Genomic DNA, 13,803 nt, shown 5'->3' on the forward strand with positions numbered 1-13,803 from the left:
CTATAGGGTTTACACTTGTGCATACATAAATAAGTACGGAAAAGTAAATATCTGACATCAACCACAGTCTAGTGGAAGTTAAGGTTTACAACCCATTGTTAATACATGCCTTAATTGAATATGATAATGAAAGAAAATACTTCACCACTTCCTTTCTTCTAGAACCGAATTCCTCACCTACTCCATGCTACTTCTAGTGTCGCCTAGGTGGGGTGATTAGTACATGAAAATGCACCATAAATACTGCTTTTGATTTATAAAATATTAAAATATTTAAGCTTTAATTAAATAATTCCATTATTTTTATTCATAATATTTTTAATTAGAATTTGTCTAGTTTTTACTTCATTATTTACAGATAAAAAGCAGCGTGAAAAACTACACAAGAAAAGCCATGAAAGTCATATTTTTAGCCAATCCGAGCCACACAAGCCGAGCTAGTCAGAGAGAGCCATGCCACCCTTTAGCTAAGCTGATTTCCGCATGGGCCCCACCTCTCCCGCATTCCCCACTCCACCTCGCGTGAGTCGCCTACACGTAAGACTCCCAGGCAGCGCGTCCCATGCATGGGCGATCTCCAGCGTGTTCCAACCTATTTTACGTGGGTCTCGTACGACAAGAGCAGACCTGGCTCTCTCTACGCGTGCGTGTCCGAGCGAGTCCTAGCTGTTTTCAACTGCCAGCGTCCTTCTTCCACTCCGTGCATGACACGTGGCAATTTGGTTCTCTTCCTCCAACTACGATTTGACACGTGTCCACAATGGTGCTGAATCAAGATTTCTTCTCCGCGAGTTGCCATATTTCTTCCTCAAATAATATATTTGATTTCTCCTAATTTATGTGTAATTTTATTTTGTTTCCTTTTCTTTTGTAATTTTCTATTTTTATTGTTTGTTTCCTTATTTGACAGGCAACCTCTAAACACTATAAATCGAGGGGTTAGCCTAAGGTTTTAAAAAGCTCTGAATATTCAGTTTTCTGTCGTCTTACTGTCACTCTCATATTTTTTTCTCTAGAACTTGTGAGAATGTTTTGCAAGCTAGGCTAGAGTTTTCTTGGTGAGGTTAGAGATGAACTTTTGTTAAGTTACCCAATTTGGGATTTTGATTCCGTGTTATGAAGTTCAATATCTGAATGAATTAAATCTCATCTATCTTTCTATTAGTTTTCAAAATATTGTGTGCCAATTTTTATATAACTTCAATCACGCTTTTCTTATATAATTCTGTCATGCATTGTTTTGTTATTCAAATTATTTTGTAAATTGTCTTTTACTTCAATATTGTCAAATTGATATATTGTCGACTTTAGATAATTTGTAATAATAATATTTTCAGAGTCAACATGGAGATTTAATTTTTTCGATCATTTTATTTTGTGAATCAAAACTTGAATTGGTGAACGAAACATTAGGGATTCTCAACCCTTACCGTTTTTACTACTGAATTTGCTTCATACAAATTTTCTCATTTTTTTATTTTGCAATAAAATCTCAAAAATTCTTCTTTTTCTTTAATTCACTTGTTATTTAGTTTTCTCTAACGCTCTTATTCTGGTAAATTTTTTTGTTATTTTGTTACCTCTCTGTGGATACGACCACTCTTCTGTGCTATAATTGACCGCTTGTGAACATCACTTTTGGGCGTTAATCAAATTTTGATGCCGTTGCCGGGGAAGTGCTACTAGCAAGATTGATAAGTAAATTTTTAAGCCAAAGAGGTAAGTATACATTTTTTTTTATTTTTTTAATTATTATTTTCTTTGCTATTAAGCTGTGTTAGTTTCTTATTTTTAGTTATTAGTCTTGTTTCAGCCTTTAGTTCTCGTTCTTTTCGTTTCAAAAAAAAAAAAAGAGGTTGCTGCAAACTTTTCACGTGGAAAGTTTGCTGCAAACTTTTATTTTTTTTATTCCACCGTCCCTTATTCGAAACCAAAAAAAAAAAAAATCTCACATTTTTAGGATTTACTTTTATTGTTAATTTTATTTTCCTCTTTAATTTTAGAATTAATTGTGATTTGATTTTTGAAATCTTTTACTTTTTATAAGTTAGGATTTTATTTTGTTTCCCTATTTGTATAATTTAATTGTTGACTATTATATTGTTGCCTAATTTAATTTTTCCTTTTAAGTCTTTATTAATTTTTAGGATTGTGATTAGGTTGTAATTAGTTGACTAGTTTAGATTCCTAATCTAGAAATTTCATAATTTGGTAGATTTAGGCTTTTGACTTTAGGAATAGTTTCCATTAATTAGATTTAATTTCATAATTTATTCAATAAAATTTAATAATTGATTTTGAGAATAATTGTGTGGTTATGTGGAAAGTACAATCTAAGAGAGTTCTATTTAGGAAAGTTCGTACTTAAGTGGGCATCACCCCACCAATCTTTCCTGGGAATGTTGCCCTGTCTAGGAGACTATTCATTAAGCCAAGAGCTACAGTCTTTCCTGGGAGCACTCTTGGTGGTTACAATTCACGTTACTATATAATTATTTTCTTTTGTTTTGATTAAAAATTTCAAAAAAAAAAACAAAAAAAATTTAAAAAAAATAAAAAAAATAAAAAAGGCCGTTTAGGGTGAATGCATCGGTATAGAGATGAACTAGAGAGATTTGCTCAACGTCTAGACTTAGAAACCCCTAGTGAAATTCTATCCGACTCGTCTTCTACGCCTCTGTCTTCACACTCGTCGTTAGAATTCGCATTTCAAAATCTATTCGCATTGGCACAACACGAGGAAGTTCAGCAGAGGATGTTGCAAGATTACCTGCACCCAACGCGAATGGCCACCCCATCTTGCATCATGTTCCCATCGAATGCACCGCCTACGGATTTCAAGCCGGGCATGATTGCACTTCTCCCAACTTTTCACGGGTTAGAGAATGAGAACCCATATGTACACATCCGGGAGTTTAAAGAGGTGGTGGCCACCTTTCACAGCCGTGCTGGGGCCGCAAACACTGTCAAATTGAAGTTTTTCCCTTTCTCTCTGGAGGACAAGGCCAAAAGCTAGTTGTATTCTCTTAGGCCTAAGTCTATTGGTACGTGGGAAGAAATGACGATGACATTCTTTACCAAGTATTTCCCACACCATAAGACCAACAATTTGAAACGACAGATCTTGAATTTTGCTCAGAAGGAAAATGAAACTCTCTATCAAGCTTGGGAGCATTTTAAAGATCTGTTAAATCTATGTCCCCACCATGGATATGAATGTTGGCACCTCGTAAGCTATTTCTACAATGGGCTCACAATCCAAGAGCGCCAATTTGTTGAGATGATGTGCAATGGAGATTTTCTCCAGAAGGATCCTGACGAAGCTATCAAGTACCTGAATGAGTTAGCTAAGAAAGATCATACTTGGACTGGACCGAGTGCTACTGAGAGCACCAGTAGGTCCCGACCAGTTGAAGTTTAACAATTAAGGGAAGAGGATAGCCTCAAGGCTCAACTTGAAGTTTTAATGAAGTAAATTGAGGCCCTCAAAAGTAAAGATAGTAAAGGAATCCACATGGTGGCGAGGACAGCGGCACAAGAGCCATGTTTCGTTTGTGGTAGGGAGGGCCATCTAGCTTAGGATTGCCACACTTTAAGTGAAATGAGAGGGGTATATGAGGAGTAGTGCAACACTTTGGGCGTATACGGAAAACCATATACACCTTTCTTGGAGACATACAATCCTAGTTGGAAAAACCATCCGAACTTCAATTGGCAAGATTCGAACCAACATGCACAATCATCTGGAGGGCAATGGAGATCAGAGCAACAATCTCAACCACCAAGGACATATTTTGCACCTTAGAATAACATGCAGCTGAAAGGAAATTCTCTAGAGGATACCCTAAAAGCTTTTATGGAGGCGCAAAATAAAACGAATCAAAGGCTGGTGGAAGAGAACAAGGAAATCAAAAGTCAGATCACAAAGCTGACAGAAGCTTTAACCGTTTAGGAGCGCGGTAGATTTCCATCACAAGCCCAGTCCAATTTGAGAGGACAACACATGGCTCAAACTTCCAACTCTGAAGGTCCAAATATCAAGGAAGTTAACGCTATCTCTACTTGAAGTGCTAAGAATTTAGACACGCCATCGACAAGTACAACCACTTTGAGTAATGAAGAATCAGCTTAGGAGAAAGAAGAGCCAACAAAAATTCTGGTAAAGGTGCCTTTCCCGCAAGCTCTCCGACCTACTGGGAAAGTGCCGGAAAATCAAAGTGAGATCCTGGAGCGCTTGACACAATTGAAGATCAATCTTCTCTTACTACATGTGATCAAGCAAGTGTCGGCCTACGCCAAGGTTATAAAGGATCTATGCACCATCAAGAGAAAGTACCATGTCAAGAAGACTGCATTCTTGACGGAACAAGTAAGTGTGGTGATTGAGCAGAAGACACTGCCAAAGTATAAGGATCCTAGTTGTCCCACCATTTCCTGTCAGATTGGGACACACGAATTCAGCCAAGCGTTACTAGACCTAGGATCGTGCGTTAACCTCATGCTTTATCGATCTACTTGCAATTGGGTCTTGGAGAGATTAAGCCCACATCTGTGGTTCTGCAACTGGCCGATAGATCCATTAAGAGACCATGGGAAATAGTGGAAGACGTTCTGTTGAAAGTCGACAAGTTTTATTACCCCATGGACTTTCTTGTCTTGGATACACAATTCGTGGTGAATATGGAGTCATCCATCCCCATCATTCTAGGAAGACCTTTCCTTGCCACAGCAAACGTACCTATCAATTGTAGGAATGGTCTCATGAAGATATCTTTCAGGAATATGACCCTTGAGGTAAATATCTTTCATATTCAAAAACAACCACGTAATGACGACGAGTGTCAGCAAACTTTCATGATAAACACGCTCATTGAGGAGGAGGTTAAACTAGGATATAACTCGAATGATCTTGAAAACCTCCTTCAAAAATCTAAATCTGAGAGTTGCGGTCCTTGTGAGCTGGCTAACATTTATGCCACTTTCAAAGAATCACAGGACAGAGGAACCAAGTTTGGGCCACCGTGTTTTGAGGAGCTCCCGAAAAAAAGAGAAAAATTGAAATCATCCATCGGGGAGGCCCCAAAAGTCAAGCTAGCCCAACTACCTAAGGGCTTAAAACATGCGTTCATCTCATCTAAACTTGATGCATTGCAAGAACAACGATTGATCGACATGCTGAAAGAGCACAATTCCAGGATCAAGGTAAAAATGAAAGCGGCTGATGACAAGCAGATCATGAGGAAGAATTTCGAGCCGACTCAATGGGTTCATCTCTATAATTCTCATTTTGCATCTCCATCCCAGTAAGTTGAGGTCGCGGTGGACTGGCCCGTTCGTAGTGAAACGCGTTTTTCCCAATGGTGCTATCAAGGTTGAGGACCGGACCGATGGGAGAATCTTCAATGTAAATGGCCAGCGTCTGAAGCATAACCTATAGCGGGTGAACTAGGTTGAAGAGATCATTCTCGACGACCCGGTTTACCAGCCCTGAGTAGTTTGCTTAAATATCCTGTACCATATTTTCATTTTTTGTTTTCTTTGTTTCTTTTTACATTTTTTTATGTGTGTTTTTGGAGAATCATATCAGGAAGCTCAGGCTGTGCTCATATGTGGAATGCTCATTGTCCAGGTGTCTTCTTTCTCTATATTTCCATAATTTTTAACATTGAGGACACTGTTTGATTTTGGTTGGGGGTGGTGAGCATATTCATGCGTAAGAGTGATTTTTGTCACGTTGATATTTGGGTTAAAATTTTTGCGAAGTTATCTGAGTATGATTTGAAAATGTTTAGTTTGAGTCGATTTTCGCTGTCTTGGTTACTAAGAAATGACTTCTAGAGTATCTTTTTGTATGTGCTAAACCTTGTGGTAAGATGGATGTCAATGCATGTCAGCTGAGAAAATTTCTGAGTTTAAGTGCTTGATTTTTGGTGAGTTAAGAGAGTAGAGAAAATGACTTTTGAACCTTTATTGATCTTTTGAGTTGGTAAAATCACTGTTAGAATATTATTACATGGTTAGTGGTATGCGTGGTGCATATGCTTGAGGGATCAATTTTGGGTTAGATAGGAATGATTTTAATAGAGCCTCATTTCTTATAGTTCAAAAAAAAAAAAAACTGAGCAAGAGCAACATTTCACAGATCATGTAGTTTGGTTTACTCGAGCCATGCGTTGTAGATAGTTATCATTTTTCTTTACATTTTATCATAAAAAAAAATTAAAAAAAAAGAGCAAGAGCATCATTTATCATCAATGTTTACGTAGTTTGGTTGCACTGACGTCTTGTGCTGCATAGCAGCCAATCAAAAGAACGCCTTACTACATCAGCTTCATCAAATGTATGTTGTCTCTTACCTCAAAAAAAAAAAGTTTGTATATAACTGAGCAAGAGCAACATTTCACAGATCATGTAGTTTGGTGTTAATCACATTTGATGCTATATAGCTATTTATGAAAAGAACACCTTTCTAAACTTCATTATTGCAGGTTGTCTCTTGCCAAAAAAAAGAAAAAGAAAAAAAAAGAAAAAAAAAAGAGTAATTTATTTTCCTATGCAATTTTTTGGCTCTTTGTTCGTTTCTGTAAATTTCTGTTTGACTTGAATGAAATCCCAAAAGCTGGTGTATGGTAAGAATGGTGGAATGTTCTAGTAGTTGATTAACCTATCTTTTGATCAATGTTTGTTTGATTGTTTGTCATAAATTTCACCTTCCTCACACTGAGCGTTGATTGTTCCATTTCCAACTCCATGAGAGAAAACCTTTGCACCTGTGAGATAAATGGAGTTGAGACTTCTACTTGGTGAATTTTTCAAAGCTGCATGTGTTATGGTCAGTGGTAAGAAGGTTATGGTTTGGAGCACACACACACAACTCTGGAGTTATAACTGAAATAATCTTAATAGTATCTTTTGACTTCTTACTGACAGTTTGTTTGAAATAGTCAGGTGACTAAGCTAGTTGAGTTCAGATTTTCTTTTTTACATGATTTCTCTTGCACTTGGATTGCCAGAGACTAGCATTATATAAGCTGGTTGGGGGTTGTGATTAGTGCATGAAAATGCACCATAAATACTGCTTTTGATTTATAAAATATTAAAATATTTAAGCTTTAATTAAATAATTCCATTATTTTTATTCATAATATTTTTAATTAGAATTTGTCTAGTTTTTACTTAATTGTTTACAAATAAAAAGCAGTGTGAGAAACTACATAAGAAAAGCCATGAAAGCCATATTTTTAGCCAATCCGAGCCACACAAGCTGAGCCAATCAGAGAGAGCCACGCCACCCTTCAGGCAAGCTAATTTTCACGTGGGCCCCACCTATCCCGCGTTCCCCACTCCACCTCGTGTGAGTCACCTACACGCAAGACTCCCGGGGAGTGCGTTCCATGCACGCGCGATCTCCAGCGCGTTCCAACCCATTTCACGTGGATCCCGTACGACAACACACCTGGCTCTCTTTGCGTGCGCTCCACCTGTCCAAAGCGGGTCCCACACCTTCGCTGCCAGCTTGCTCCTCCCCTCTGCGTGCGCCAGCTGTCCTAGTGAGTCCCAGCTGTCTCCAACCGCCAGCGTCCTTCTTCCACTCCGCGTGCGACACGTGGCAATTTGATTCCCTTCCTCCAACTACAATTTGACACGTGTCCACAATGGTGCTGAATCAAGATTTCTTCTCCGTGAGTTGCCATATTTCTTCCTCAAATCATATAATTGATTTCTCCTAATTTATGTGTAATTTTATTTTTTTTCCTTTTCTTCTGTAATTTTCTATTTGTATTGTTTGTTTCCTTATTTGACAGACAACCTCAAAACACTATAAATGGAGGGGCTAGCCTAAGGTTTTAAAAAGCTTTGAATATTCAATTTTCTGTCGTCTTGCTGTCACTCTCATATTTTCCCCCTAGAACTTGTGAGAATGTTTTACAAGCTAGGCTAGAGTTTTCTTGGTGAGGTTAGAGATGAATTCTTGTTGAGTGACCCAATTCGGAATTTTGATTCCATGTGTTGTAAAGTTCAATATCTGAATGAATTAAATCTCATCTATCTTTCTATTACTTTTCAAAATATTGTGTGCCAATTTTTATATAAGTTTAGTCACGCTTTTCTTATGTAATTCTGTCATGCATTGTTTTGTTATTCAAATTATTTTGTAAATTGTCTTTTACTGCAATATTGTCAAATTGATATATTGTCGATTTTGGATAATTTGTAATAATAATATTTTCGGAGTCAACATGGAGATTTAATTTATTCGATCATTTTATTTTGTGAATCGAAACTTGAATTGGTGAACAAAACATTAGGGATTCTCAACCCTTACCCTTTTTACTACTGAATTTTCTTCATACAAATTTTCTTATTTTTTTATTTTGTAACAAAATCTGAAAAACTCTTCTTTTTCTTTAATTCACTTGTTATTTATTTTTCTCTAACGCTCTTATTCTGCTAATTTTTCTTATTATTTTGTTACCTCTCTATGGATACGACCGCCCTTCTGTGCTACAATTGACCGCTTGTGAACATCACTTTTGGGCGTTAATCATGGGGTTAAACACATTTTGAAACATAGGAAAAATGAGCGAAAAGCCTAGTTGGATAAAGTTTATAAAACTGAATAAATAACTAAAAAAATGAAATAATCAGGCCCAGACGAAATCAATCAGAACTAAACAACCTTTTTCAGAAAGGTAAATAAACTTAAGTTCCAGTTTATAGGCAACCAGCAAGTAATTTAATGATAAATTACTTACGACCAAAAGCAAGGCCTTATTACCACCGTAGTGGCCTATTCAGGTTTTGGGTTCTGCCCCCAAGGATACGATCTCCATATCCTGTCTAGGCCATTAGTGGGCTTACCAATTCGTAAGATATCTTATCTTAAGAAAATGTTCATTAAAACTTCAAATCAGTTCATTATGAGATCAATAGTGTTATCTTTTAATACTTTTAAAACATGATAACAAGGATAGGAGAAGAATATTCTACCTCTCGGATGTCAAACCTGTAGCTAACTTTTTGTCACCCTAACCTCCACGTTCCTTAAAGGTTTAATACTCTATCTTCTCCTCTTGCTTTATCACAAAAGCAATGTCTTAGGATACATTTCTCATTTCTAAATCGAATTAAGCTCAATCATATCTAATTGTTTCCTATTAGTGTGCCTTGACTCAAATCTAAGTTTCATAAACGACTTTATAATTCAGTTTGGGGGATCTTTAAAAATTAAAATCCAATATATGAGTTTGGTTTCCTATTTAATTTCAGCTTAAAAATAAGTTTTTAATGAAATTTTGGCAGCATGCCAACATAAATAGGGAAAATGCTAACCCTGCAATTCAAGTTCAATGTCAAAATGAATTCTCCAGAAATCATCAAAACTAGTTTCCAATCAACTCAACAAATCCAATAACTGAAAACCCCCAAATTTAATTCAAACAACAATTGTTCAAATCCAAACCCTAACTCAAAATTATTCAAATCTAACAAAAATTACAAATTTTCAAATCAATAAGTCAAATTTAAGTATGGGTTTTAATGAAATCTTTACCTCAAAGTGATTGAAGCTCGTTTCTCTCCATTTCTCTCATTTTTTTAGTGTCTCGGCCAAACTGCCGAGAGAGAGAGAGAATTGGCTGGAGAGAGAGAGAAGGCCGGTGGGAGAGAAAGAGTCCCGAGAGGAAGTGGCCAGTAGTGGAAGAAAAAGGGAGAGAGAGAGAGAGAGAGGTGTGCTACCGTGGAGAACCAGAAGAGAGAAAGAAAGAGAAGAAATAAAAGAAAGAAAGAGAGAAAGATGGGTATGAGGGAACCCATGGGAAGGAAGGGAAGGGAAAAAAGAAAAAGAGAAAAAGAAAGAAAAGGAAAAGAAAAGAAAAGAAAGAAAAAAGGAAAAAGAAAAGAAAAACAAAGAAAATAGGGAAAAGAAAAGAATAATACATTAAAATTAAGTGTATTTTTAAAAACTTTTGGGGTGAAATCATAAATATTGAAAGTAAAATAAAGTTCTATGGTTAATTAAGAAAATCAAATTAGGCACACTAATAACTCGCAATTTAGCATAATTAAACATGTTTAACTCTGGAGGGCGTTACAGCTCTACCCCCTTAGGAAATGTCATCCTCAAAATTGGAACTTACCTCATGATATGAACAGTTGCGGATATCATTCCTGTATTGTCTCTTCCAATTCCCACATTACTTCCTTAACGCCGTGGTATTGCCATAACACCTTTGCTTACGGAATCTTACAACGACATAAACTCTTCATTTTTTGATCAAGAATCAAAACTGGTGCTTCCTCGTAAGTCATATCATACCGAATCAGCACGTCATACAATTGCATAATGGTTTCAGGGTTGGGTTGACACTTACGAAGCATGGAAACGTGAAATATATCATGTACATGAGATAACTCTGAAGGGAAATGGAGACGTTAAGCGACGACACTGACTCATTGCATAATCTGAAATGGTCCGATATACCTTGATGCGAGTTTACTTTTCACACCGAAATAAGTGACCCCTTTGCGCGGAAAAACTCTTAACAAGACAAAATCACCTTCTTAGAACTCTAAGGGTCCTCTCAGCATAACTTTTTAGATGACTCTGAGCTATCAGTAATCGTTCCTGAATAACGACTATCTTCTCATTGTTTTCTTGGATATTATCCGGTCCAAGAGTGAGTCGATCCTCTAGTTCGAGCCAATAAACTGGTGATTGCAAGGTCTGCCATATAATGCTTTGAATGGTGCCATTCCAATGCTAACCTGATAGCTATTGTTGTAGGCAAATTAGTCTAGATGAAGATACTTCTTCTAGTTTCCACCGAAATTCAGAATGCAAGCACGAAGCATATCCTCCAAAATCTGAATGAATCTTTTAGACTATCCGTCAGTCTAAGCATGAAATGTGGTGCTGAAATTCAATTCGGTCCCCATGGCTTTTTGAAATTTCTCCAATACTTCGCATTGAAATGAGTGTCATGGTCAGAGGTGATAGACAAAGGAACTACATGGAGTCTGACGATATTCTCAAGTTACAATTATGCTAGAACTTTCCTGGAATACATCGCATGAAACATAATGAAGTGTGCAGACTTCGTCAACCTATCCAACATAACCCAGATAGCATCATGCCATTGTTCAGTCCTCAGTAATCCCATAAGAAAATCCATCGTAATGTGTTCCCACTTCCATCCAGGAATAGGAAGAGGTTGCAGTTCTCCAGTAAGTTTCTGAGGTTTAGCTTTGATTCGAAGACACGCCACACATTCTGATACGTATTGGTGAACATCCTTCTTCATACCTCTCAACCAATACTGCCTTTTGAGATCCTGATACATCTTGGTACTTCTAGGATGAATAGAAAATCTCAATTTGTGAGCCTCGTGAAGAACTACCTTCTTTATCTCATCCACCCGAGGAACAACAAGGGGGTTTTTGAAGTAGAGCGTTCCATCTTCTCAAATATTCCAACCATCTAGTGGTTCTCCATTCTGAACTCGAGTACAAGCTCCTTAAAGGTGCGGATCTTAACACTATTTTTGCTTGATCTATTGCATAGAGTTGGTGCAGAAACCAAGTTGTTCACCATAGCTTGGTTATAATCCTCATAATACTGAAGATCATAATCACCTACAGTTTCAGATCTTTTCCAATCCTCTAAAGCCAAAGATTGTTTCCTACTAGTGTGCCTTGACTCAAATCCAAGTTTCACAAATGACTTTATAATTCAGTTTGGGGGTTCTTTAAAAATTGAAATCCAATTCGTGGGTTTGGATTCCCATTTAATTTCAGCTTAAAAATAAGTTTTTAAAGAAATTTTGGCAGCATGCCGGCATGAATAGGGAAAATACCAAACCTGCAATTCAAGTTCAATTTCAAAATAAATTCTCCAGAATTATCAAAACCAATTTCCAATCAACTTAACAAATCTAAAAATTGAAAATCCCCAAATTTAATTCAATTCTAACAACAATTGTTCAAATCCAAACCCAAACTCAAAATTATTCTAATCTAACCAAACTTACAAATTCTCAAATGAGTAACTCAAATTCAAGTATAGGTTTCCAAGAAATCTTTACCTCAAAGTGACTGAAGATTTTTGTCTCCATTTTTCTCATTCTTTTTAGTGTCTCGGCCAAACTGCCGACATAGAGAGAGAGAATTGGCCTGAGAGAGAGAACCCAGAGAGAGAGAGAAGGCCAGCAGGAGAGAGAGAGCCCGGAGAGGAAGTGGCCGGCGGTGGAAGAAAAAGGGAGCGAGAGAGAGGTGTGCTGTTGTGGGGAACCAGAGGAGAGAGAGAGAAGAAAAAGAAAGAAAGAAAGAAAGAGAGATAGGTGGGTCTAAGGGAACCCACGGGAAGGAAGGGAAGGGAAAAAAAGAAAAAAAGAAAAAGAAGAAAAGGAAAAGAAAAGAAAGAAAAAATGGAAAAGAAAAGAAAAAGAAAGAAAATATGGAAAAGAAAAGGATAATACATTAAAATTAAGTGTATTTTCAAAAACGTTTGGAGCAAAATTATAAATACTGAAAATAATTTAAAGTTCCCTGATTAATTGAGAAAATCAAATTAGGCACACTAATAACTCACAATTTAGCATAAATAAACATGTTTAATTCTAGAGGGTGTTACAGTTTGTGTCCATGTTCCACATAATCTCATTATGTATAATACAATCTTCAATATCTCGCCATATTAACAGTGCGGATAACACCATTCCATTCTGAATGAGAATGACATGTATTAGTAATGTTTTAACTAAAGATTCTGAACTTTAATTAAATTCATTACGAACATTATTTTGAGTATTATCTTTAAATATTATCTTCTTGCATATAACACTTATATACAATATTTAAGGTCACATAAATAATCATAAAATTTTTAGTGATATTCATAAAATATTCAATAACGTATGCTCATAATTATAATAATGAATAATCTCTTTTATTAAATAAATAATAAGTATCCTATTACATTCTCATGCTTCTTGGACACCATTCCCAAGAAAGGTTTCCACGAATACGAACACATGCACGACGTGTAATTTTTTGAGAAACTTTTCCTTCCCACACTCTATAGAAAACTGGCAACTATTGTTAGGAGGGAGCAAAAATTGTATTCTCTAATTTTCTACAATCTCCTATTGATAGAGTAGTAGTCAGACACCAAGAAGAAGTCGAGCCCTTCTCTCTAAGATAAAGCTTGATAATTATCTCCCACTTCTAATATGATTTTGAAACAAAATCTCTCTCCCTTATCCACATATTGGTCAGCCACCACAAGTGAATTCTTCCTTGTGGTAGGCGCATATAATATGAGCTGGCTAGGGCAAATTTTTACATTTATTCTACAGTCCAATTTTAACTCAAATTCAAATTTCAATTTATGTTAAATCAATTTGAATTTCAAATTGGACAATTTATCAAATAAGTCAAATGGATAACTTGAGAGCGAGCAACTAAATCCCAGAGGAATTCACACTGTGTTGTACATTCACACGATATGAACACCTTCAAATGTGTGTTTCAAAATTCAAATTTAAATTTAAAATTTAAATAATTACATTATTTAATTTTTAATTAATTTTTAATTAATTATTCTTGAGTGTTTTGTTTAGAATTCTATAATTTTAAAATTTTTGTTTTGCCCCTAATGTCTTGTAGGATTACTAGCACGGCGCGGGGACTCATGGACCTATAATTCTGAGCTCTAATAAAATTGATAATTTATTAAAACTCTTTAATTAATTAATTCTATTAATTCTAAAAGTTATGTACTATAAACTTATAATTTCACTCTCG

At 36.1% G+C, this 13,803-nt stretch overlaps 1 non-coding gene across 1 annotated transcript; it reads right to left on the reverse strand.

The window, feature by feature from the left end:
- Positions 1-3,106: 3,106 nt before the first annotated feature.
- Positions 3,107-3,213, reverse strand: LOC112091133. Its single transcript, XR_002901996.1, has one exon. It is a non-coding gene; the product is annotated as a small nucleolar RNA R71 (small nucleolar RNA).
- Between the last annotated feature and the right edge of the window lie 10,590 nt (positions 3,214-13,803).

The sequence above is a fragment of the Morus notabilis genome, unplaced genomic scaffold, assembly GCF_000414095.1.
Source record: "Morus notabilis unplaced genomic scaffold, ASM41409v2 Scaffold67, whole genome shotgun sequence".
Taxonomy (NCBI): domain Eukaryota; kingdom Viridiplantae; phylum Streptophyta; class Magnoliopsida; order Rosales; family Moraceae; genus Morus; species Morus notabilis.